Source organism: Pezoporus flaviventris, unplaced genomic scaffold, assembly GCF_033815535.1.
Source record: "Pezoporus flaviventris isolate CSIRO_AGI_PZ_B2104156 unplaced genomic scaffold, CSIRO_AGI_Pfla_v1 ptg000002l, whole genome shotgun sequence".
Lineage (NCBI taxonomy): Eukaryota > Metazoa > Chordata > Aves > Psittaciformes > Psittacidae > Pezoporus > Pezoporus flaviventris.
This window is the reverse complement of record NW_026892550.1, coordinates 43,990,720-44,017,025: the sequence shown is the minus strand read 5'-3', so window position 1 is coordinate 44,017,025 and position 26,306 is coordinate 43,990,720. Positions and strand designations below refer to the sequence as shown.

Sequence of the window (26,306 nt, the reverse complement as noted above, 5' to 3'; positions counted from 1 at the left end):
ATATTTTAATTATTTTCTTTTTTCTCTTATATATCAGTTATGGTAAGAAAAATCACTCAGCGCATCCCATCTATATCCTGGATTCAAGGGCTTATGCACTTTTCTATAAACTGCATATACGATTCTGAGTTTTGGATAATAGGAAATGAAAGGTGAAATGAAATGGCTACAGAGTTTTTAGAACTGAGTAATTCCCTGACCAAGTTACGCAGTGACTTCAGGTGAAAAATTAACAGCCTACTGTACTTGGCATTTTAAGAATGTGTCGTAAGGTGGGCCTGTGTCTGGGGTTTTGTTTGGATGTTGTTGGTTTTGTTTCCAGGCTTCTGGATTTCTTTATTCAGTGGTGGATTTGTTTTGTTGTGGGTTTTTTGTTGTGTAATTGTTCAGGTTTTTTTTTCCCCTCTTGCTTTGTTGTCTCATTTATTTCTGTAGCTCTTTTTCCACTGAGACATTGTGCTGGTTCTACTTCTGTTGGTTTACTTCTGTTGTATCAAAACCTGTACAAATTCTGCATTTATTGAATTCATGTAAGGCTTCTCCATTGATGGTGTGTGGGTAGCCATGGTGAGAGGGTCTCTGTTTTTCTAACTGAAAAATTGTAGTTAGCAGCTGCCCCTTACTTTACTAAGCTCACTGATATGGTCCCATCCCAGTGGCACTGGTGCCAGCTGTGACTTTTGTCATAGAGCTTGAAATGTTTAGGGGGTTTTGTGTGTGTGCGTGTGTGTGCAGGGAGGAGAGGGTAAAAAAACCTGACTACTTGTGCCTGCCTGGTCGGTTCCTTGATACACCTCTCTTGATTTTACCTGTTTTATTTTTATCACTCACACGATATGTGCAGCAGTATGACAGGCTGTCTCCAGGAGATCAGACACCAAATGGCTGAACAATTTAAAACATTATTCTAGATATACAGGAATTACTGTAAGAAAATTGCCCTGATCATTGTTATAGGTAGTTTTGACAAAGTGAGAGAAATGCATAGATACAAGTACATCATGACTGAAAAGAGAGGGTCTCAGCTATGTGCAGAATATATCTGCATTAATCCTGTTTGGTGAGCCTGGACTGGAAGTTTCTGCCAGTTACAGCACATGGCAAAAATACCTTTTCATTGTGGGGCAGGAGGGAAGGGGCATAGTTCATTGCACTGGGGAGTTGTTTGAACTGTGGTATGCAAAGTGGGAAAAGACTGTATTCCTTTTTTAAGTCCTAAGCTTGGGCTGATAGTGCTAAACTTTGTTCTGTCTCTTCAGTCTCCCTGCTATGTGTGAAAGCAGCTGCCAGTATAAGAGGCTGCTGGCTAAGCTAACCCTGACAAAGGGCTCTGTTCCCATCCTGGCTGAGAAGGAGAGCAGAATGTGGAAGGAATTCTTCTGGGTTGGTAAAAAGAAGAGCAGCTCTCACTCCTTAGCTATAACTACAGATTCTTTGCTGTGGTTGTTTCCTGTGGGTTTTGATGAGTCAGTTGAATGCTTAGGATGTTCACCCAAGTTGGTACTGCAACACCTCAAAACCAAAATTTGCAGTATTGGCTCTTAACTCGGTTTTGTCTGAAGCTACTCGATCCTTTGGCAAAAGGCTCTACAGAACTAGGATTTTGGTAATTAGAGTGTGTACGTTGAAAAATCGGGTGTGAAAGGGGGAGCCTCGAAGGAAGTAACAAATTAAAAAAAGAACCTTTTATAGTTTTCTATTCTGCTCTAAGAAAGGGGAGTCAAGTGGCCATTAAACTGAACAGGGCGCATTGCCCTGGGTGAGAGACTAAGCCTCGTATCAGAATTATACATGAAAAAGTAACAAAACACATTATGGGATTCTTGAATATGTTAAAACTGGAAACACTGATGTAAGATACTCTGTTTGTACAGGCACTGATACTTCAGTGTTAACAAAACACACTTGAGGTAGTGACTGTAGCACTGGAAATTGGATGTGCTGCTGTTGCCTTTAATGTCGGTTATGTCCTTGTCAGCTGGCCTGCTTGCTGCTTTTTAACCTTAATATGTGAAACTGCAGTAGAGCTGCCATTCAGCTCTTGTATGTGCTTTAGTCTGACTTCTAAATTTAACTGAGCCAGAGAAATGGTGTATTTTTACTTTTTTTATGCTTATTCTCAGGATACTTTCTGAACTGTCCAAATGTGCTGCACCTGCATGCATCTACAATGTAGTAGAGAGCTACCCAGTAATGCACTGCAGGCTTAAATTTGCCTTGCCTAACAGAGTGTTTTTGGTCACCCAAAAATCAGAATTGGGTACACACATTAATTTTTATCTATCCAGCTTAATTTACATGTGATTTGCATGATAGGTCTACTTGCAATCTGGATGCAAAACCAGCTATAATGGGCCAGATTTTGTTGTATATACAGAGTAGAATAATATCCTGATTTGAGTAATCTTTTACACAATAAAAGCATATTTGCTGTAAAGTCGTCTTTTACAGGTAAGCAGCACTGAAATTTCACACTTTGCTTTTCTTCTGAACCTGCTACTCTGTGTAATGGTTAAGGAAGTTCAAGCAGCAGTTATGTTGAGTTACTGAGAAAGCCAGTGATCTGCACAATAGGCAAAGAAATCTTGCTTATTGTGCAGTAGGCATTATATCTGATTAAATAACTTCATAATTTATATTGTGCAAAACTTTTGTAATCCATATTGACCATACATGTGGAATGTCAGTTCACAACGGTGCATCGCCAGGTTATCTGGACTGTGCACTATAGATCTATAGCAAGCATGCTATAGATCCAGAAATAGTTTAGGTGTGTCAGAGCTGGCATGGCAGGGAAGAGCACTACATTAAATCTGGCTCTAATGTTTCCGAAGTCAGTGTGTCTCTGATAATGGTGAAGCCAGTTTTGCCTCACACAGAACCAAAATTAATAAACAGCTGCTGTACAGAACCACCTTGGACATGTGTTCCTGGAGTGGAAAGCATTGGGAGGCAGAGCACAGAGGTGTCTGTTCTGCCTAAAATCAGCTCAGCTTCATTTGCAGTCATTATTAGTTCTCATTCTGCTGTATATAAGTGGGTATCATATAAAGCTTGCTTAATGTTAAGTTTTGAGAAGATTTGTTATCGTGTAATATAGCACCATGAAAAACATGGGCTTGGTCTGGGAATGGTACCACATCTGATATGTAAAGCACTCATGTTGAAGCAAAGCGTTTTGCATTGTTGTCACTTGTAGGAGACAGTTTGAATCAGTAATAGTGGTACTGAGCCAAAGCTAATAAAATTAAGTCAGTATTACTGTGGACTGTTGTTACTTTTTGGGTTCATCTACTCATTGTTGGCTTGAAAACAAAATACAGGTTTTGTGTTTGAAATTACTTGTGGTTTTTGTAGCAGGACTGACTTTTCCAGTATTTTAAGGTATGAGCTTGAAAGATGGAAGTTGCAGGAGAAAATTCGACTGAAGTGGAATTCTGGGGCTACAGAACTGATGGACAGGGGTAGAGCAGTTGATGTCATCTACCTGGACTTGTGTAAGGCATTTGACACTGTCGCACACAACATCCTTGTCTCTAAATTGGAGAGACATCAATTTGATGGATGGACCACTCGGTGGATAAAGAACTGGCTGGATGGCCACACACAAAGAGTTGTGGTCAATGGCTCAATATCCGGCTGGAGACCAGTAACGAGTGGTGTCCCTCAGGGATCGGTGTTGGGACCGGTCTTGTTTAACATCTTCATCGCTGACATGGACAGTGGGATTGAGTGCGCCCTCAGCAAGTTTGCCGATGACACCAAGCTGTGTGGTTCGGTTGATACGCTGGAGGGAAGGAATGCCATCCAGAGGGACCTTGACATGCTTGTGAGGTGGGCTGATGCCAACCTCATGAAGTTCAACCACGACAAGTGCAAGGTCCTACACCTGGGTCAGAGCAATCCCAGGCACAGCTACAGGTTGGGCAAAGAAGAGATTCAGAGCAGCCCTGTGGAGAAGGACTTGAGGGTGTTGGTTGATGATAAAATGAACATGAGCAGGCAGTGTGGGCTTGCAGCCCAGAAAGCCAACCGTATCCTGGGCTGCATCAAAAGGAGTGTGACCAGCAGGTCGGAGGAGGTGATCCTGCCCCTCTACTCTGCTCTTGTGAGACCTCACCTGCAGTACTGTGTGCAGTTCTGGTGTCCTCAACATAAAAAGGACATGGAACTGTTGGAACAAGTCCAGAGGAGGGCCACGAGGATGGCCAGGGGACTGGAGCACCTCCCATATGAAGACAGGCTGAGGAAGTTGGAGCTGTTCATCCTGGGGAAGAGAAGGCTGCATGGAGACCTCATAGCATCCTTCCAGTATCTGAAGGGGGCCTATAGGGATGCTGGGGAGGGACTCTTCATTAGGGACTGTAGTGACAGGACAAGGGGTAACGGGTTAAAACTTAAACAGGGGAAGTTTAGGTTGGATATAAGAAGGAAATTCTTTCCTGTTAGGGTGGTGAGGCACTGGAATGGGTTGCCCAGGGAGGTTGTGAATACTCCATCCCTGGCAGTGTTCAAGGCCTGGTTGGACGAGGCCTTGGGTGATATGATTTAGCGTAAGGTGTCCCTGCCCACGGCAGGGGGGTTGGAACTAGATGATCTTAAGGTCCTCTCCAACCCTAACGATTCTGTGATTCTGTGATTCTATGAATCTATGAATCTATGATAGTGTTTGGATAGCTCTCTTAATTGCTTAGTGTTTCTATCTAGAATTGTCAAAGGCTTATTTCAGACACTTTAGCTGGGTGCTCAATTGTCATAGGAACATTTCAAGTATTAGTGCACATCTTAAATTTTTGCAAAGAACCAAGCAGATATCCCCACTGGCTCCATTGCAAATGTGCTTTAAGATGCTGAATACTTGAAGTTCACTTTGTTTTTCTAGCTTTATCAGCAAGACTATTTGTAACATGTAAATGTAGTTGACACCTGTGCCTGGAATTTGGAGGCTTTGCCTAATTCTGTTCCTTGCTGCTAATTAGTCCACTAGTCAGTTGCTTTTCATCTGATCAATTTATATTTCAGAAGTCATACCAGCAGTATTCATCTTTCACAGACTGAGATATTTCTCTGATACCAGCAGACATTGTTAAACTCATGATCTCAAGTGGAATACTGAATGGAGATCCCATGTAAGAGGCTCACTGCCCAAATGTTTTTGGAAAATTACTTGACTTCCATAAGCAGTCAAACTTTTGGTGTTCTTTACCTTACCTGTGCTCTCCAGTGGCACCTTTTCCTAGTCCGAATATTGAGAACTGTCTGTATAGTCTTGGCTAAGCATGGCTTTTTATGGATGCTTTTGTCTTTCTGTTGTTGTACTGTGCATAGCTTTCAGAACTCTCTTTTGATCCTACATTATATTCCTATAGTGCTGCTTCAGGGGAGTGGATACAACATAGAGGTAGAGATACCCAATTCCTGCATTGTTTCAATAGTAGTAAACTGTCAGCTCATGCTTTTCTTTCTATTTTTTTGATTTAATTTCTCTTACTTCAAATCATCCAAACCCCTTGATACCTCTTGTCTGATTATGGCAATCTTGCAAATTAAGCTCCTGCAATAAATCCCATAGCAAGAAGCTTTCCTAAAATTACTAGTAACAGTAATGCTGATGTTCTAGTTGTCATTGGAAGAGTTTTAGTTAATTCGAAGTGCCAGAACTTACATTGTCAGCTGTAAGAATTGTCAGGATATCAGAAAACTGTAAGCAGAGATTGGTCGACTAAGATACCCCACTAGCTATAGTTCTTTCTACTTCTTGGATACAAGTCGTCATTAAACTGCATGAATTGTTCATGTTTTCTGCTGAAAAAGCTGTATTTTTAGAAGTGGTTCTGATAGTAGATTCCAGTCGGACAGAGGATCTTTGAGATGACAAGCATAATGAAACTGATTATCAACAGCATGTTTCAAAATAATGACTATATTAGTGTCATCTTCAGAAGTTAATGGAATGAAAAAATTGTGGAGTTTTGTTGTGGCGGGTTGTCTTTTTTTTTTTTTTTGACTTCTCTGTCTGACAAAGGCAGCCTCACTATTACCTTGTTTTGAGTATCTTTGTTTTATCTCAAGTAAGATTCAGCTGGTGAATGGAGGGAAAGATCAAGGCTATACAGATGGAGCATTTAGGGAGGATTTCATTCATATGACAGTGGGGTGTCACTGTTTGAGTTAAAAACAGTAAATTATGCATGTCATGTTGCCTTACAGTATGGAATATATTAGGAGGTTCTAAAACACTTAATAGAGAGTGAAAAGTAAGCTGGATTTTACTGACTGATAGGTCCCATGAGGCTACTTTCTAAAACTTTCAAACCATGCTTTCAAACAATGATGCTGTTCTCCATGCTTTCCTGGCATTCTCCTGTGGAGAATCAAGTTAGTTCTTGAATAATTCTTAATTAAAACAGCTTGCTTAAGAAAAGCAGGCTCTTATTTAAGCAGCATTCTCTCTGGAGAACAGCGTGGCCCAAACATGTCAATATTTTGAAAAGCTTGTCTCTCAAGATCAAATTGTACATGAGTCTCTGTTACAGTAATCTATTGTTTTGAGGCTGGGTTTGATTAATGCTAGTACTATAAAATGTCTTTAAGGCTTTGTGGCATTTCCATGCAAGTGAATAATAATACAAGCACGAGGGTGGAGAAGGGTGTATGCCAGACCTATTTTCCATAAAAATTTAGTAGAGAAAATATATACAGCTTTCTCTGGCATTAAAATTCTATAAATTGAGCCTATGAAGAATTAAAAAGATCAGAGAGAAAGGGATTTGGTTAGAGCTGGGCTGGGTTAGTTTTGTACCTAGTTCTTTGTGCTGTGAGTCTTAGGTTTCCTTTTGGTTGTTTTGAGTTCAAAGAGAGATGTGAAAAAACATGTATGTCCAACAAAAGAAGGGGCTACAGCTGCCAAAAATAAGGAAGAAATCCATGTGGTTACAAGAGCTGACCTGAGCTGTCCCTTTGTTTGCTTAACCTGTCATTGATTCTGCTATTGCACATGACAAGGGGAAAATACCCCTCTCATGAGGTGCAGAAAGTGCTTGAGGCATCCAAACTGCTTTATCTCAGACTGAGGATAGCGGTTTACACAAACCACTTGGATCCCTGCTGTTATCGACCCCTTGGAGGAGGTGGCAGACCTTCACCCAGAGTATTCCACCTCTGTCCTAACTAAATGTATTGACTGTTGAAGAACTACAGATTTCTGAATGTGTGTTGTAGATACCTCTTAATATTTCATGCGGACTATAGCTTTTATAACCCCACAATGTAGAATACTATTTTGGGAATGTAAGATGCATGCAAAATGAATTCAGTAACTATCCCAAAAATATAACGTGGGAAATAATTTATATCTTGGTTTGTCCTGGCCACAGCAGGGCAGCCTTATATCCTGTAAGTGGGATATACGTATAGTTTGTGCTGCTTTCCACAGGGATGGGGATATGGACATGTTTTTAAACAAAACTTTTTAAGGTGTGGTGTTCTGCTACAGGCTGTAGCCTTCCTCTATGCTTCTCTGCTTTTTTTTCCCCAATACTGGTGCTGTTTTTGTCATGGCAATAAATACAGCTCTCTAACATTCAGTTTTTCAGCACATACTCTGCTCTTAATGAATGTGATCATTTACACAGTGTCACTGTAGTATTGGCATGCTAAATAATTTAGTGAGCTGTGGCAGGTAGATAGCTCTATGGTGTCTATGTTACTATGGCAATATATTTGCTTAATGTAAATATTAATCATTCTGACCATATGAATCTCAGGGCTTCTGACATTATTAGCTGTGTTTGCAAGGTGGGAATCAGCATATCTCAAAGAAAAGTTGTTCTGGAAATATTAATAGTTTAAAGATTACTTTTTCCCTTTCATAATTTCTTCTTCTTTCTGACTGAGCTATGTAATCTATTGATTGCAATGAGCAGAGCAGAACATTTCTCCCATTTCTTTATCATGGTTGTAATGCAGCTCTGTTATAAAGAAATATGTAACTGTATTCTGATCCTCTAAAAATTCAGCTGACTGAAGTGAAAGGGAATAGGATCTTGAGGTCCATCAGCTTTGCTCTCAGTCACAGAGGCAAGGCAGTTCAAGAAACATATGAAATAAAATCAGACTTGGAGGAAAAAATCTGGGATATTGGATCTAGTTCCGCAGCTTGAAAATTAAGCTAAGTGTGAGAGGCTTTTCTGTCCCCTTTTTGGGTGCTGTCAGGTATAGAATTACTTAAGAAACCCCTCATTTGTCCGAAAATTAATGTGTAAGCAATATGTCAATGAAGTATGTTTCTGAAATGTTTATGTAGATTCTATGATTCTGTGATTTTTCTAATCTGTTTTTGTGGACCATTTCCAGGAAAAAGGAACTACCTTTTGCGAAGTCTTGTCTGAAAGGCCAGCTAATTCCTGATTTTGTGAACTATTCTTTGTCTGTTTGATCTGCCTGCTCTTTTGAGGCAACAAGTGGTAAAAGAATAAAATCTTTCACCTTTTCTAAGTATGATGTGGCATCACAATTCATCAGTTGATAGTCTATATAAAACTTCAGTCACTTCAAACCATAAATGATGAATGTACATCAGTACTATTCATAACATTTTATGTACCATTTTAAAACTTGTTAAAAGCCTAAAATTAAGATCAACGCTACAAAGACTTGGCTGGAATGTGCTCCCTCCCTGTTTTTGAAATTTTCTCCCTGAATTATCTCCAACTGCCAAACATCTGTAATGTAGGAGAAAAAAAGCATTATAAGCAGTCTTTAATTATTTGTAGGGTAGATGATACTGGAGGGTTCTATGTGCTGCATTCTGACCTCAGTGCTCAGCACCTCTCTGTTTGGCCCATTAACTGTTGAAGAAATGATAGAAAATACAGTAGTAGCCAAGCACAGACTTCTGAGTTCTTTGTGCTTCACAGAAGAGTCTTTGCTGAACTTGCATGTGTGTTCTTTATTTTCTTATCTTTAAGACGATAAAACTTCTGCTGCCAGTTTTTGCATGTAAAGTAATGCTCCTTATTCGATAGGAATACAAACTGGAGTTGTTAGTTGCCTTTTCATGGCACTGTTGCTCACAAATGCTAGTTTGGAATTCAAGTTAACCTACGAAAATTAATTATTTACCACATATCTTTTCCTGACAAGGCTGCCTGTGGGAATACTGTGCTGCTAGCTGTCTCTAAAAAATATAATATGCTTTAGATGCATCTGTTGTTTATAGATGCAGGGAAGTATTGAAGCATTTAGATTCAGAATACCTACTAAGTATTAGCATAGTTGAAAGAGTAATTGGAGCAGCTTCTCTGATTATTCTCTTAGTAAACAAGCCATTCTCACAAAATACCTAGGGAAAAGTCACATGTGCTGCAATACATTGAAGGAAAAAGACTGCAGAGCCACTCTGTCCTTTGTGGAAAGAACCTGTGTAGAGAGAGAAGCTCCTGTGGGATCCGGCTGGCAGGACTTTCCCTTAGGGAGAGAGGCTTGATGACTTTGCTTTTCCAAAGTCACAAGTATCTGTTTTCAAGACAGCTGGGAGGGATCCTCTGAGTACGCAGTACTCCTTTCCAGGTTTGGCTTCAGGACGTGACACATGCAATAGGAACCAGACATAGAGTGCGAGGAGTTCTTTTGACATAATTCATGCTACCAGTCGCTGAAAGAGTCTGGTGGAGCTCATCTGCCTTGGTGGTTTTGTGGCACTAAAACCTACCACTGAAGTGGATTGCTCTCTTTCTGTTTTTTTGCCCCTGGCTACAGCATGGGCTTGGCGATACAAGTGTATACCAGTGGATTCCTACAAACAGAGATGCAGTGGAATGCTTCACATCAGTGAAACATGTTCTGTTTCTGAGCTACGCTGCATTTCTTTGCTTCTACTGCTGAAATCTGGCATGCCTGTATTTTAAAGCTGGGCTGAAAAAAGTGTAATGAGTTCTATTACAAGCTGAATGTTTAAATGGGGCGATAAACTGAAAGGAACAAAAGTATGTTCCAAAAAGCAGTTGTGTTTAATGCTTCACACATGATTTGCTCAGCTAGCTTCTTTTATTGTCACACTATAAATGCCTTTTCACTTTCCCCACAGAAGAAAAAATTCTAGTAGCTCTCCAATGCTTTTTTTATGTGCATAATGAATGTTTTCTTTTGAGAATTACCTTATAATTAAGCAGTGAAGTTGTTCTATCTGTATTGGTTTTATGCTCTTTGTTGTCATTCTTTTTGTATATTTTACTTTGAAAAGGTAATGATGGCTGCTGTGCAATCCTGTGACTTCGATGGCTGTCCTCGTGGAAGGAGAGCTGGTGCTGCTCTTTTGTTGGAATGAGGAGGTCCCAGAGGAACTGTGCATCATAAGCTTGGGCTTATCAGACATTCTTTTTAGACTGGCACATGACTGACACTGGCTACTGTTGATCCATGGATAGCTGGCACATGATTACCCCCTGTCTTGCCTTCTTTCCTTTGGTGTCACAGAACAGATACATTGCAGAGATTAAAATGGAGGGAATGTTCTGGCCCTTGTCCTCTTATGTTATCCTTAAAATGGTCGTTGTCCATTTAAGTGCTCACATTAGATAGATGTGGCATAAAAATATGTAGGGTAGTGTAAGGCATAAATTGTATTTTCAATACCCTTATCAGTAAGTGGTGGGTAGTTTATAGTAATCTGTGTAGTTTTGACAAGAGAAGGTGGAAAAGGTGAGTAAACCCAGACAAATATGGTCTCCAGGGTTTTGTTAATTGTATCAGTACCTCACTGCTTTTTTTGTTGGGAATTAGAGAGTATATGCTAAATGTAACCTCATATGTTGTAGATACAAAAATACTTGTCACTTGATCCTTCCTGTTACTGCAATAAGATAGACAGATACCATTGAAATCATAGTGACAAGCAGTGTTTACCTGCTCTTGCATTGTTAGAACATGGCTTTGGGCTTTCAGAAGGGTCAGGGAAAAGGTGCATGAGTCTAGTGCTTTCTCACAGCATGAGCTTGACAGGTGTTTATTTCCAGGTGCAGAACACTTAACTGTCAGAGCTACAGCAATACTAAAGGATGTGATTCGAACGTGCTACTTGGTTATTATAGTTTAATGCCACTCAGCTTTATAATTAGCTTTACTAGACGTTATTAATAAGTGGGTTTGATATTCAAACCATGGTGTTCGAGTTAAGTGTGCCAATGAACCTTATCAGCGGAGCAAAATGTAAATTTTAACTCATTTATCTCATTAGTCTTTAATAAGGCTTTGCTTCACAAATCATGGCTGCATCATCTGCTGATTATATCCTCTGATCCTAAGCGAAAGAGCACTCTAATAATAGCCATACATTGCATGAAACCCTCCCACTGGTGTTCTGAAACACTGTATTTTTCACTTCGTCTAGAGGGCCTTGATTGTGTCTTATCTTTTCTGTGCAATGCCAGAATAGAGAAAGGAAGGTAAGAATTCGTTACTTGAGGGCCCTGGGTTTAGAAACGTTTTGCCAAGTAGGAATTTCTGATGGGGACCATAAGTCCAAGTGTGTTGTCTGAGTCTGGTGCATAGGGACTCTAAGAGTTTTATGGGCAGTTAAAACAGTCAGACTGTCAACTGAATAATGATGGCTTGCTGCCTTAATAATAATCAGGCTTTCCAAAAGTCTGTTGCTCTCATCTTAAGGGAGAAATGGGCCTGAGTGATTTGCCCTAGGCACATGTAAAAGGGAAGAGAATTGGAGGAGAGTGTTAAGTCTACTGGTTTGAACTCTTGCGTGTAGGGAGTAATCACTATGGCTTGTGATGATGATCGTGTCCCCAGCATGCAAGTAAGAGGGAATTGAACAGATTTGAGGGAATTCTTCTAGCAAGTCTCATTAATGCTTTTCTTTATTCCCCAGCAAATTGCTCATACAGTCTTGTCTTAGTCCAAATAAACTTGTTCAATCTATCTAGAAACTTTCAAGCTTTGAAGGTTTCCCAATCATAGAATTGCAGAATAGTTAGGGTTGGAAAGGAGCTTCAGATCATGTAGTTCCACCCCCCCCCGCTGTGGGCAGGGACACCTCTTACTAAACCACATCACCCAAGACTCTGTCTAACCAGGCCTTGAACACCTCCAGGGCAACTCTGGGCAACCTATTCCAGTGCCTCACCACCCTAACAGGAAAGAATTTCCTCCGTATATCCAATCTAAACTTCCCCTGTTTGTTTCAACCCGTTACCCCTATCACTACAGTCTCTAATGAAGAGTCCCTCCCCAGCAATCCTATAGGCCCCCTTCAGATACCGGAAGGCTGCTATGAGGTCTCCACGCAGCCTTCTCTTCCCCAGGATGAGCAGCCCCAACTTCCTCAGCCTGTCTTCTTACAGGAGGTGCTCCAGTCCCCTGGTCATCCTCGTGGCCCTTCTCTGGACTTTCCAACAGTTCCATGTCCTTTTTATGTTGAGGACACCAGAACTGCACACAATACTGCAGGTGAGGTCTCACAAGAGCAGAGTAGAGGGGCAGGATCACCTCCTTCAACCTGCTGGTCACGTTCCTTTTGATGCAGGCCCAGGATACGGTTGGCTTTCTGGGCTGCGAGCGCACACTGCTGGCTCATGTTCATTTTCTCATCAACCAACATCCCCAAGTCCTTCTCCGCAGGGCTGCTCTGAATCTCTTCTCTGCCCAACCTGTAGCTGTGCCTGGGATTGCTCCGACCCAGGTGTAGGACCTTGCACTTGTCGTGGTTGAACTTCATGAGGTTGGCATCAGCCCACCTCACAAGCATGTCAGGGTCCCTCTGGATGGCATTCCTTCCCTCCAGCGTATCAACTGAACCACACAGCTTGGTGTCATTGGCAAACTTGCTGAATGCACACTCAATCCCACTGTCCATGTCAGCGACAAAGATGTTAAACAAGACCGGTCCCAACACCGATCCCTGAGGGACGCCACTCGTTACTGGTCTCCAGCTGGACATTGAGCCATTGACCACAACTCTTTGTGTGTGGCCATCCAGCCAGTTCTTTATCCACCGAGTGGTCCCTCTATCAAATTGATGTCTCTCCAATTTAGAGACAAGGATGTTGTGTGGGACAGTGTCGAACGCTTTGCACAAGTCCAGGTAGATGACATCAACTGCTCTACCCCTGTCCATCAGTTCTGTAGCCCTATCATAGAAGGCCACCAAATTGGTCAGGCAGGATTTCCCCTTAGTGAAGCCCTGCTGGCTGTCACCAAGCACCGTGTTGATTTTCATGTGCCTTAGCATGCCTTCCAGGAGAATCTGCTCCAAGATTTTGCCAGGCACAGAGGTGAGACTGGCTGCTCTGTAGTTCCCCGGGTCATCCATTTTCTCCTTCTTGACAATGGGGGTTATATTTCCCTTTTTCCAGTCATTGGGAACTTCACCTGACTGCCATGATTTCTCAAATATGATGGCCAGTGGCTTCACAACGTCATTTGCCAGCTCCTTCAGGACCCGTGGATGGATCTCATCAGGTCCCATGGACTTGGGCATGTTCAGGTTTTTAAGATGGTCTCGAAGCAGATCCTCTCCTACAGTGGGCCCAAGGTTTTCATTCTCACAGTCCCTGCATCTGCCTTCCAAGACTTGGGTGGTGTGGTCAGAGCCTTTGCGAGTGAAGACCGAGGCAAAGAAGTTATTCAGAACCTCAGCCTTCTCCAAATCCTGTGTAGCCAGTTCTCCCCATAGCTTCCAGAGGGGGCCTACGTTCTCCCTAGTCTGTGTTTATTTGCTATGTACCTGTAGAATCCCTTCCTGTTATCCTTAATATCTCTAGCTAAGTTTAATTCTAACTGGGCCTTAGCTTTCCTAACCTGGTCCCTAGCTTCCCGGGCAACCTCCCTGTACTCTTCCCAGGCTGCCTGTCCTTGCTTCCACTTATTATAAGACTCTTTTTTCGTTTGAATTTTCCTCAGCAGCTCCTTATCCATCCAAGGAGGTCTCCTGGCCCTCCTGCTGCACTTCCTTCTAGTTGGGATGCAACACTCCCAAGCTTGTAGCAGGTGATCCTTGAATATCAGCCAACAGACTTGTGCCCCCACGCCCTCTAGGGCTGTATCCCATGGAAGCTTACTAAGCAGGTTCCTGAAGAGGCCAAAGCCTGCTCATTTGAAGTCCAGGGCAGTGAGCTTGCTGCACGCTCTTCTCACTGTCCTGAGGATCTCAAATTTGAGCATCTCGCGATCGCTGCATCCAAGGCTGCCCTGGAGCGTCACATTTCCAACCAGCCCTTCCCTTTTGGTGAGCACAAGGTCAAACATGGCACCTCTCATTGTCGGCTCCTCTGTTACTTGCAGAAGGAAGTTGTCTTCTACGCAATCGAGGAACCTCCAGGATTGCTTGTGCCGGGCCGTACCGTCCTTCCAACAGATGTCAGGGTGGTTGAAGTCACCCATGAGAACAAGGGCCTGCGAGCGTGAGGCTGTTCCTATCTGTCTATGGAGTGCTTCATCTGCAGGTTCTCCTTGATCAGGCGGTCTGTAACAGATCCCCACAGTAATATCTCCCATCGCTGTTCTCCCTTTAACCCTGACCCACAAACTCTCTATTGACTGCTCACCTGTCCCCAGACAGAGTTCCATACTCTCCAGCCTATCCCTAACATAAGGGGCAACTCCCCCTCCCCGCCTGCCAGGCCTGTCTTTTCTAAAGAGCCTGTAACCTTCCATTCCAACACTCCAGTCATAGGAGCCATCCCACCATGTTTCTGTGATGCCTGTTATATCATACCCCCATAGACGTGCACACGTTTCTAATTCCTCGTTTGTTCCCCATGCTATGAGCATTTGTATAGAGGCATCTGAGCCAAGCTCCAAATGAAGCCGGCTTATTGGCTGGAGTGGTTGGGATATCTCTACATTGTTCCAAGCATTTATTATAGGTTCTGGCAACTAAATAAATGTTAATGATTCAGTGACTGTGAATGGACATGCTTGGTTCTGGTGTCTGAGGCAACAAAACTCAGTCACCCCACTTGTAAGCTGATTCTGTTCAGGTCTGCTTCCATGTTGTCTTTATTTTGAAATACTTACACTAGTCTTCTCAGGTTGAGTTCTTAAATGATTGCATCTCTTTCTACAGCAACGTTAAGATAGTACTTCAGATATATCTGAAACAGTCCTTCGTGAGAGAATCTGTTGTTTAAATGGTTGTTAGCATTGCAAGATTAATCTCTTTTGTTACCATGCTTTGTTAAATTGATACTTAAAACCCACTGTGGTACTCTGAGGGATGTGAGATGAGGCAGCTGCTATAGCACTATATTTTAATAGCAGAGGCTAGAGCCCTCATGGGTCCATAGAGCCCATTGACTGCTTCTGGTGGTAGGTTTGCTATAGTAGTAGTCATCCATCACAGTAATGTGTTTTTTTTGCATTGATCATATTGATGGTTGAGGTGGTAGACTGATAATGCTGTCACAGGGAGAACTCTGTGTTTTTACCCTTGTCACAGAAAACCATGCATCTTGGGCTCCCAGTCTTGCTGGCTTAGAGGATAGAGAGGCATTGCCGCAACCCCATCTGTGCATGTTGAATCTAGCAGGTTTAAATTTTCAGGTGTTAGCATCTTTGGGGACTGGTTCTTTCCATTTAGGCTGATTGTTGTGCTATGTATAATTGCAGGCGGATGCACTTCTGGTACACTTGCTCCTGAAGAGAGGTTTTCTACCATTCTTCATTAATTTCTCATTAGTCCTATATGTTTGGTTTAGTGCTGACTTACTAATAACATAATTTATTTTTAGTTAGTTATTCAGTTCAGAGGTGTGATTGTATGCAAATTCTCCCATAAAGTCAATGAAGGGCCTCCTGAGACATTGTCTGACTCTCAACAGGAGGTTAATGTCCTTCATAGTTCAGGTATGCTTGAGAACAGCAAGAATATCAGAATATATGAGTGGAGAGACGATGTATTCTCAAACAGTATTGAAATGCTTTATTACTGAAGTGGCCATGGCATGAATTATGATACAAGTAAAATGGTGTCTGTAGGGAGAGATGAACTTGAAGATAAAACAAAGTATAGAGATGGCAATATGTCATGACAGTAGAAATCCTGTAAGTTTTGTTCCAGCAGAGGGATAACTGGTAAGCAGTGTAATAGTTTAACATGTACTAAAGTACTTATGTAACTGATACATCATAACAAAAAAATGATTTGACATACACTTCCTAATTCTCAGCCTATTTCCCCTTTTAATTGAGAGGTTGGAAAACATACTGTAAAATTGTAATTCAGTGTCAAACCCCATGTCCTCAGGAATAAAGTTGGAAGTCTTACTTCTAAGCATACTATGGTTACAGCTGACTAATGGTGAAGGCCTGTGCATACAGACAGACCATCTCATGCTCTTCAAACTGTTGCTGCATGTGCTTCTCCTTTGGAGCTCTGTGACGGCTGGTACATCACCTGTGACTTTGTATAAGGCTCAGTTTGTGATTTTGGATAGCACATTTATTGCTAATTTTCAAGATCATAAATGTAGATGGATAAATTTAGGATGTGAGGAGAGGTACTGGGTTTCAGGCACAGGAGATAAGAGTACACTGCAACTATCTAGGGGGGGAGGTACTGGTGTACTGCAGCTTCTGATGCCTGGACAGCCATACAGAAGGACAGCAGTAGATGTGAGGAGCAGCAGGGTTCCCAAAGAGATACAGAGACACTCCCTACTTTTGGAGGTGTGCAGGCAAGAATAAGAACAACATATTGTTGGGTGTAACCTGTGCTTTCCCACGCCCGTAGAAGTCTTCTTAGGTGTTATAAAATTAGATGGGAGAGGCTGTGGTTTCACTTTTATTTACCTGTACCAGGAAGGATTCCTGCTAGGGCTGACACCAACTGTCGTCTTTACTAGGCTTTCAGTATTGATCATTCCAAGTGTTTTAAAGTTTAATTAGTAATTAAATTTTATTTTTACTAGTTTCTGATATTTACCATACCTTTTGTAGGTACTGTTCTGCAACATTAGTAAGGTCCCATGTTTTTCACAGCACTCCCTTTATGGTGTATAGTCTTCATTTGCAATTAGGAAAGGGCTGTTATTTACCTTCTTTTACCCTCCAGGGCGTGAAAGCTGCTAGTTTATCTTCATTCCTCCCTGGACTGGAAAGACACCTGTATTTCTATTTATGTTTTATCAAGGGTTCAAATGCAGGACTGAAAAGTTATACAGAATTGTTACGAAAGTGTCAGATTACCTGGATCGCTCTTAAAAATTGTTCCCTTGATTATTTAGCAGTTTCTTTTTTTGCATGCTGGCAACATATCTGAGACAACTGTTGTATAGACTCTAAATGTTTCTTTTGTTGCCCGTGCATTCGTATGTCTTATTATCCAGGCAAATGTAGTCACAAGAATGCAAGATGCTCTAATGTCATTCAGTTTCTGGTTGCAGAAAACCGGTGGAAGAGTGTAATGTATTTTCATAGTAGAGTAGACTTGTGTTATGAGATCAGAGATGAAGAATTGATTTCTGTTCTGCATAATGGACAACTTAATACTGTTTACATGACGCAAGTAATTTTATTCCTAGGAAAGTTGGAGAAGCTCAGAGAGAAAAACATCAACCACCTGTATAAAATGCAATGAAATAGAAACATAAATAACGTGGATTTTTCTTTGGTTTGGCTTTTTATGCACTAAGTAGCATAAAAATGCCAGCAATCCACTTTGGCTGTTTACTGCCATATATATTAAAAGCAGAAAATTCAATGTATATATAGAAAGCCATAATCTGTCAAAGTTCATTCAACTTGCGAATCTGTACTAATACTTTTAAAAAGGGTGTCACTGCGGGAGGAGAAGTTGGTTTTTCATAGACCTACACTCACAGATGGGGAAGTGTTATTTTATTGAGGTTTGGGGTTTGCAGTAGGAATTAATATTGAATGAATCTTCAACTTCTACTTGTCTGCTCTGAGTTGGAATAGAAAGGGAGAGGGAGAAGAGTGTTCCTGTGCAGTTTCCTGTGAGACCTAGTACCTGTGGGTTTGTGTGTTGGGAATGGGGAACTGAAGGGACATGATAGGAGTTTGTCTTGACCTTCTTCCTTCCCCCTCTCCCCCCCCCCCCCCCCCCCCCCCTTGTTCTTCAGTGGAGTGGTTTTATAGCAATTTGGGGCTCTCTTAACAGTAGTGTTCATTTAGTGTTTTTTCTCAGATTTGGCAGTTGATAGCCATAAAAAGGAAATGAAAAGGGTTTTGCAAGTGCTTTTCTCTTTCCCAAGCCTGGAATGTAATTTAGGACAAAGGGAGTTCACCAACATCTGGAGCTTTCTCCAAGCTAAAGTGCATGTCTGAAGCAAACAATATTGGTTCACACAGTGTTTGTTTTTTCTGGTCTTTCTAATTATTTTTTAAAAGAAGAAAAGAAACCCCAACAAACCCAGCCAAAACTACAAAAATACGTTTACATTTTTAAGTGTCAGTCCACTAAATATAATATCACAACCCTTGCCTAATGTCAGATGATACATAATACATAGGATGAGAGATAAAAATGACCTTTCAGATTTTAGTAGCTCATTAATTTTACTAGGTTTGAGGAGTAATTTGTGATGGGCTTCTGCCATCTTACAGTGCACTAAAACAGTTGTCCTGAAGCTGTGTAATGATATGTTTTTGCTCATTCCCTTCTTTCATCATGTCACTAAGAGGTTGTTATCACTTCACCATACAGAAAATAACATTGACTTGGTGGATAAGTATGTTGGGGTAGTAATTCTCTCTAAAATTAGTAGTTTTAGTTAACTGTGTACAGAAAGATAAATGACAGATTCAAGTCATCTAGTCAATTATAATCCATGTACTATAATGAACATCTTGAGAAGTATGAGACGGTTTTGTTATATGATACATATGAGAAATTTCCTTTTTCCAGGAATAAGGAGAACTTTGTATTGTGAATGACGTCCTGGGAGGAGATATGCTGCTAGAGTAAGTATTATGTTAACAAGTAAGCGATATCCATTCTGTACCTAACACTTTTGATTTTATAGCATATTCTGTCTTTTCTGGACCTTTTAATGGAGAGACAGATGAAGAGAAATAACATGTGGATGTGGACAAGAGAGAGGAATTCCATCTGCAAAGTTGAAGTTCTTTTCCCAGTGAAAACTTAGTGACCATCCTCTGAGGACGCTTGTTGGTTGGTTTGCTTTATTGATCAAGTAATCAGGGTAACCTTAATGGTGTTTTGCTACTGGTTCTTGTGCTTGAACTCTATTTAGAACCTGCAGAATCATCTGAGACTTTGGAAATTAAAAAGAAATGTTTATGGCGTCTTCATCATGAAACGTGGAATGCTTAGAATATATGTTTATTTGCATTTTATTGTGGATTAGTGCTGAAAGCATACATGTCTTCTTTAATGTCACTTTGTAGACTTGAGAACATTATTCTTGGACTTCTTATGCTTATTATAATGAGTAGTTTGACATGTTATACAAATCACTTGAAAAATTGTCTTGCATATTATTGCTGTAGCCATAAAATATATAGCTTAATCTTGTTGTCTGTAATCTACATATGATAATTACAGGTATATTGGTGACTTTTTTCCTAGACCATCTTTCTCTCAGGAAGATAATATTTCCTAGTCTGTATGTTAGTGCTCTGAAAATAGTTTTAAATCTTCAGAAAATAGTCTTATACTGCTTTGCTGGTCTCATTTATCTACCTGTCAGGAAAAGTTTTCTAGATAGGCAACATAGTAATTTCCTATTAATTTATTTTATGCTTTTAGCTACAGACACTGTTTCACTTTTCTCAAAAATCAAGAAAAAAAGAGAAGTCGTATTCACTTGAGCATCACAGCTTCAAGACGCATATGGTTTTCCTAAATTATGAGTGGGCTAGGTTTGTATGTGTCACAGGTGTCAGAATTATCCTGTAAAGCAAAATCGATGTTGCATATCGCATAGATCATTTCGATTTCTTTTTTCCACTAGCATAACCAGAACATAAAGTAGGTTTTGTTAAATGTCTGCTTTCGGATGTGTTGCTCCTTCCCACTCTTGGATGGTGATGAATTTTGAAATAAACCCTGTACAAAACCTCAGTAGAAATTCAGAGGTTGACAACAACTGTTTTTTCCCAATAATTCACTTCAGTTATGACAAAACAAAATTACTAGTGTAGACACAGCAGCCGATACCTGCAATTCACCTGTAAGTCAAGGAATGGAAAGTAGCTTTCGTTCAGTGACATGTGCTACACCCTGTGGGGTTGTTGTCTTTCTTTTTGAAACTTGGTATGAAAGCATATTCACAGTACAAAGTTTTAAACTGAGTTTTGTTTTGCTTGTGATGCTTGTCTCTTACAGTACAACACTGAATGCTTTGGTCTGTGGGTCTTGGGCATTTTAAGGACTTGGTTTTCTGTGGAAACATGGTTTTCTTGGGTCAGCAATTTTGGTGGTAGTTAGGGAAGGAACCAGAAAAGTTAAAGCCTCAGAACTTGTTTCTGTTCAATGACATCTGCCTTCTTTAGTATATAGATAGAAATGATTTTTTTCTGTCCTGTTTTGGGGTTGTTTTTTTTTTTTGTTTTTTTTTTCTAGTTTAGTTTAAGGTTTTAATATCCCTTTTACAGCAGTTGCCTGCTAGTAGCAGACAAGATAGCTCAGTGTGACTGTGCCTGAATGTTACTAAGGATAGAGATATCTAGCTTGGATTTTAAGAACTCTAGCTGCTATTTTATTCTCAAGTTTTTAAACAACATAACCTGTGTTTTCAACCACTGATTATCACCAAATGTTGCTTTTCTGTATTAGGCCAAATGGGAGAGGATCAAATATATCTGAAAAACAGGCTTATTACATTCTTATCTCTCTCTAAAAGGAACAAGTCATACCAGTAGAATTGCAACCTTATTTTTTCCCCTCCCTGGCTTCAGATTTATGACCTAGGGATATGAACATGTAGTTAATTCCTCCTGGGACTTTGCAAAAGTAACTTCAGTGACTGGTATGCTCTTGAGTTCCAGTGAGATTGCTTATGTGCAAATCCATGTGGTAGGTGAACACATCCTGTAGTGTATCAAGTAAATAGAGCCCTCCTTGAGGAGGTCAAGGTCTCTGTCAAGTATTCTGCTTTGTTTAGTTACTGTTTTGTTGAGCAATTACTGAGCTTTGGTAATAACGCCTTTTGATGGGTTGTTGATCCCATTGCTTGCTCATTTATGCTGTTACATCACTGTTGAGCTGTGCTGTCAGATGGTCCTCTTGGCTGTCTTGCTGTGGAAGAATTGCCCATTCATGTGTCTGGAGAACCATGTATTTATTTAATGCTGTAACCTGAATCACCTAACATGTAGGGGGTTATAACAGCCATAAGATTACATAGATCGTACAAAGAGGCCAGTGGTACCCCAGTTAGTTGCCTGAGTTAATGTGGATATAAAATAAACATATGAGTAGTGTAGCTTCCTGGAGATTTTAATAAAAATCAGTTGTGGTTTTTAACTGCAGCAGGCTGTAGGTGTAGATGACTGTAAATGGGACAGTAAGATTTTTGTCTCACTATAAAATATACTGCATTTAGTTTCTCTCATGAGATAGATTTTGTTAGGCAGTCTCTGTGGGGAGAAGTCACATTCTTACTTTTGTGTTAGCAGGTTGGATTAAATGCTTGATGAGAACAGATTGATACTTTGATTAACTACATTGTTTTACAATTTGTGGTGACATGTTCTCTGTTAGGCTTTTAAGCAGATAGCTTTATCGGTGTAAAACATCTTCCCCCGGCCACACATGGAAGGCATAGTGTCTTTGCAGATACTGGTAGAAAAGACAGATTGAAGAAAGCTGACTGAATGTGAAATGTTTGCTTGAGGTAGACAAAGGACAGGACAGTTGGTGGACTGCAGCATGGATACATGAAAACAACAAATGAAGGAGGAAGATAATCATTCATGTAGTTTAAACTGTTCCTCTCATAATCTGCTGCAGCTTTCTTGATAGTAGAGTTTCTGAAGATGAGTAGTACTTAACCAGAAAGAGGATCTTCTGTTCCAGTAGCTTTTAACTGCTGACATTTTCTCAGTTGCCTACCACAGGCCTACTGCTCCCCAGTGAGAAAGCTCTACTGCTTCTGCATTCTGGTGATGAATGTGTAGGGTCATTAAGGGTAGGGATGGGACTGTTCTTCATAGGCTTTACTTTTGTAGAAAAACTTAGCACAAGCAGGATGAATCCTTTCCTTTGAAAGGATTGATGTCTTCCTTTGAAACACTTATTAATAAAAATTTAAATCCTCTCCCTGATCATAGTCCCTAAAGAAAGGCTGAATAAATTATGCAGAAGGCTTTCTTTTCAATCAAAAACAAACAAATCCTGAACAAGGTTTCTTTTAAGCTGGAACTAAGTCAAGGCATGCTAAAATTTGCCACTCATTTTTCTCCCACTCTCCCTCATCCACTTATCAGAGGCTGCAGAGATGTAATTGCATAGCTATGCTTAAGACCGTATAATTTCCCCTCTGCTTCCTGAAGTTGTCTGATTTCAAGCCCCTTTATGCTACACTGATCCAAGAAAATGTTTTGATATATGCTGTTTCTTTCACTGCCACTGAGGCTTCTTATCCATCTCTCCATTGCCTCTTGTGTTGTGCTCTGTGGACTGGCAGGGTGGAAAGCTTTGACCAGCAAAGCAAAAGCATGATGTATGTAGTAAGAGGTACACTTGTGTTTGAGAACCATTGAAGAACTCAGCATCTTAGTGTTTAAACCTTGATAATGAAACTGCAGAGCCTTGTAGCCTATTCTGTGTCTACCTTGCTGTATTAGGCAGTATATCTTTTGTCTGTAAGTTGTATATGGAATCCCCAATCCTGCAAATTCATGTGCTATATTTCTTTAAGTCAAAAGTGAAACTTTTGAAAAGAGACACTCCAGTGGGAGTGGACTTCACGGGATTCTCTGCTAGCCTGTTCTTCTAGTGCACTTTTCAGTAAAATAAGTATTTCTGTGGACTGGGGAGTTCAGCCCTGTAATCAGCTGTGTAAAAAGGGTTGATGATTTACAGACTTCTGAAGGAAAACTGAAAGCAGAAATCCTCCATGAATCCAATGAATGGGTCTCAATCTCATCATTAATCTAAAGCTACCCAGTGCAGTTGTAGACCGCTGCTTTTTTAAAAACTGGAAATGCACTGATTTGTGCTGAGGTTTTCTGCTCTCTTCCTGTTTACTTACCGGAGACTGCACAAACACAGTTACAGACCTCTGTGACTATATAACTTTCTCTGTTGCTTAGGGAGTGTCAGGTGCCTGTTAGCATGTTTGTATATGCAACAGTTAACCAGATTTTCAGGAAGAAAAATTGCAACCAACTAACCAAGCCTACATGGAAAGGTATTTAATATGAAACCAACATGTTTTATGTAGGTGCAAATCACTTGCCTAATTTCAAAAGCTTTGTCCAGCTTGACAGAGTATAGGAAGATCTTAGGGGAGATGGTGACTTGTCACTTTGAACCTCAGTTCCTCCTGTGTGTGATGCGTGTGCTGATGCTTCTTGTTCCACATGAGGATTGTTAAATATATAAACCCTTGGTGGTAGGGGCAGTTACCTTGTGTAGGAGAAGAGGGATTGGAGACAAAATTGTCATCAGTATAGGCAATCAGAATAGGTCTAGAAGGCACGTATAGGTGGATATGGCCTTGTGATAGGGTTAAATGACTGATGGATAAGATACGGTTGATTTGTGGAAAGATTTACCTGTTAAGAAGGTTCTGTTACTGTGTGGCATTGCCAAAGTGTTAAACTGGGCAGTGTTTTTTGGAAGTAGAATTTTGAATGGACTGCAGGACAAGTGTATTTGCACTTGTCAGAGCTGTCAAATGGTGGAAGAATACCTTGATCAGGATTTAGCAGAGAGGAAAGGCTAAATTATTGTACAATTTTAACCATGAGCTGATTAAAATAAACATTTACTTTTGTTCTTAGTGGCCTCAAGTTCACTTCTACCCCTTCTTCCATGAATTGGTGCTTTATAAATTATTTTCTCACCTTTGGACTCAAAATAGTCAGCTTATTTGTCCTGTTTAATTGGAGTTAGTTTAACTTCACAGGGAACAATGTGATGTCGCAGTTACTGTGGCATATTTGGTCGTACAAAATCATCAAGAAAACCTACTAATCTGGTAGCAAAATCTGCTTACCACAAATATAATGAATACATTATTTCTACTACTACTATAACTAGAGCATGTTAACTTTAGATTGGTGTGTATCTTAAAAGATAGTATCTCTTCCAGTTCAGTTACTTTCCTTTTTTAAATAGGTACATTGTTTTTAGGATCTCTGTGACCACTGCAGTTGTCAAAAGCTTTGAGCTTTGTATGCTTTCTGAAACACTATTACAGAATTTGAAGTCTTTGAAGCCTACACAGTCTATTAGTGCTTTGTATTACTAATGAATTCCAGCATCCTAAGATGCTTTCCAAACTGGAAATATTTGCTTCCTTAAAGGAACTGATTTGATTTTTAGAAATATTGTGGCATATTGCAGACTGTCTTGTTACTTTTAAATTAGAGATGATTAAATAGCCATAGTACTGGCTGCTGTGAGGATAATGTTTGTGTTCTCTCTCTGCTCAGATTTCAGATCCAGTAGCTGGTCTAAAATGCAGTTGAACTTAGTTCTCATCAACTGAATGTTTGCTGCAGGCAAGTTGTTTTCAGCTAATAATTTAAATTTAGCATTTTTGACCTTCATTTGATGCGTTGTACAGTCTGTTTATGATGCCTTTGTGCAGTAGGAGTGAACATTCAGAATGAGCTGTTTGGGTTGAATTTTACTGAGATGCTCTTTTTTGTCCCCAAGGGATGAATGATCTTTTTTGTCGTTCTTTGTTGTTAAAGATGTAAGTGGCTTTATTCTTGTGATTGTGTGTATGTGCAGTATACTGTCAGGTTTTAGTTAGAGTACATAAATGCTGGAGCTGAATTTGCTATTTTGCAGGTTGTCAGTCACATAATCCCAAAGATCTTTATCAAGCAATGTGGTGGCGTTTGTACCGGTAATAACAAGCATAGTAAATAGACCAGGCAGGATGCATGCAACATCAGCTTGAGGGAACGTTCCTAAAAGTCTTCTGTAAATGGTAGTATAGACATTTCTAGAGTTAGTAACACTGAAAGCTTTTGCTCTTCTGATCTAGTGCCATCTAACTCTGAAAAAAATCCAATTTGAATCATAATGCTGGCGGTTGTTAATGACCTGTGTATCTGAAAACTCATGGTGTTGTAATTTGAGTGTGCCCAAATCGGGACTTGGAAATAGCAAGAAGGTCTTAAATATCTTGGATAAATAGGACCTTAGAGGACTTTATGCTGGAAATGGTGAGACACCTTCTTGTCTTGCAGACTTCTTTTACAGGGGCTTTATCTGTTCTTTATATATCATAGCTAGACTTAGAATATGTGTAGCTATGATGTGGAGGAAAAGATGTCCGTGCTGTAAGTTAGCTGCTTAGGCCGTAAGCTGTTAGCAGAGGCAGGACTTGAGGGCTCAGTAACATGGCAGTGGTTATAAATTCTTACACAAGTGTAACTAAGTAGCACTTCTGTGGAAAGTGAGCTGTCTTACTGAACACACAAACCTAACAGTGGCTCTGTCACTGGATCTCTTAGCATCTTCCTGTATTTTGAACCTGTGGTGGGAGATGTACTGCATGTGTTCACTTTAAGTCTTTTCATAGCTGCAGAGAAGTAGGGCTGTATTTCAATAATCTATAATGACCAAAGCACCAGTATGGAACCTCTACCTCCAAAAAGTATGTTTAGAGAGCTACAAGATAGAAGTAGCCATTTAAAAGAGGGTCTGTCTCATTGGGAGTGATTGAGTACTGTCTTGAAATTTGTGGAGTCTGAGGTTGGGGTAGAAAAGATGGATAAGGGGAAAAGAAAATTGCAAATGCTGGGGAGGACAGAGAATTAGAACAGATTAGAGGAGAAGAGAGGATAATGGGTTAAATAGTTTTGGATTGCCTGTGTGATGCATCTTAGAACTCTGCATGCGACTCCAGAGTCTTATATCACTGATCTTTGTTTTTTCTTATGAGCATTCATGAAGAAAGCCATAATATCCCCTATTGTTTTTTACTATCTTAAATAGTGGAGACTGATCTGAAGTTTCTGATTCTATTCTTGGCATCCTACTGCTGTACTGCTGACAGAATTTGCCATGTGATAGCTAGTTGTGTAATATCGGTTTCTTTAAATTCTTAAATAAAATGCAAAGTCTACGTTGAAACAACCTCTAAGTTGTAAAGTCAAACAACTTGTAAGTTCCAGAATTGAGCTTG

At 40.4% G+C, this 26,306-nt stretch overlaps 1 protein-coding gene across 1 annotated transcript in view; it reads left to right on the top strand.

Annotated features, from left to right (window-relative positions):
- FHIP1A (FHF complex subunit HOOK interacting protein 1A) overlaps window positions 1-26,306 on the top strand; it is a 78,506-nt gene that overhangs the window by 10,663 nt on the left and 41,537 nt on the right. Inside the window, exon 2 of the mRNA XM_061477098.1 lies at window positions 18,878-18,933. The gene's annotated coding sequence lies outside the window, so the exon portion shown is untranslated. The remainder of the gene's footprint in view (window positions 1-18,877; window positions 18,934-26,306) is intronic.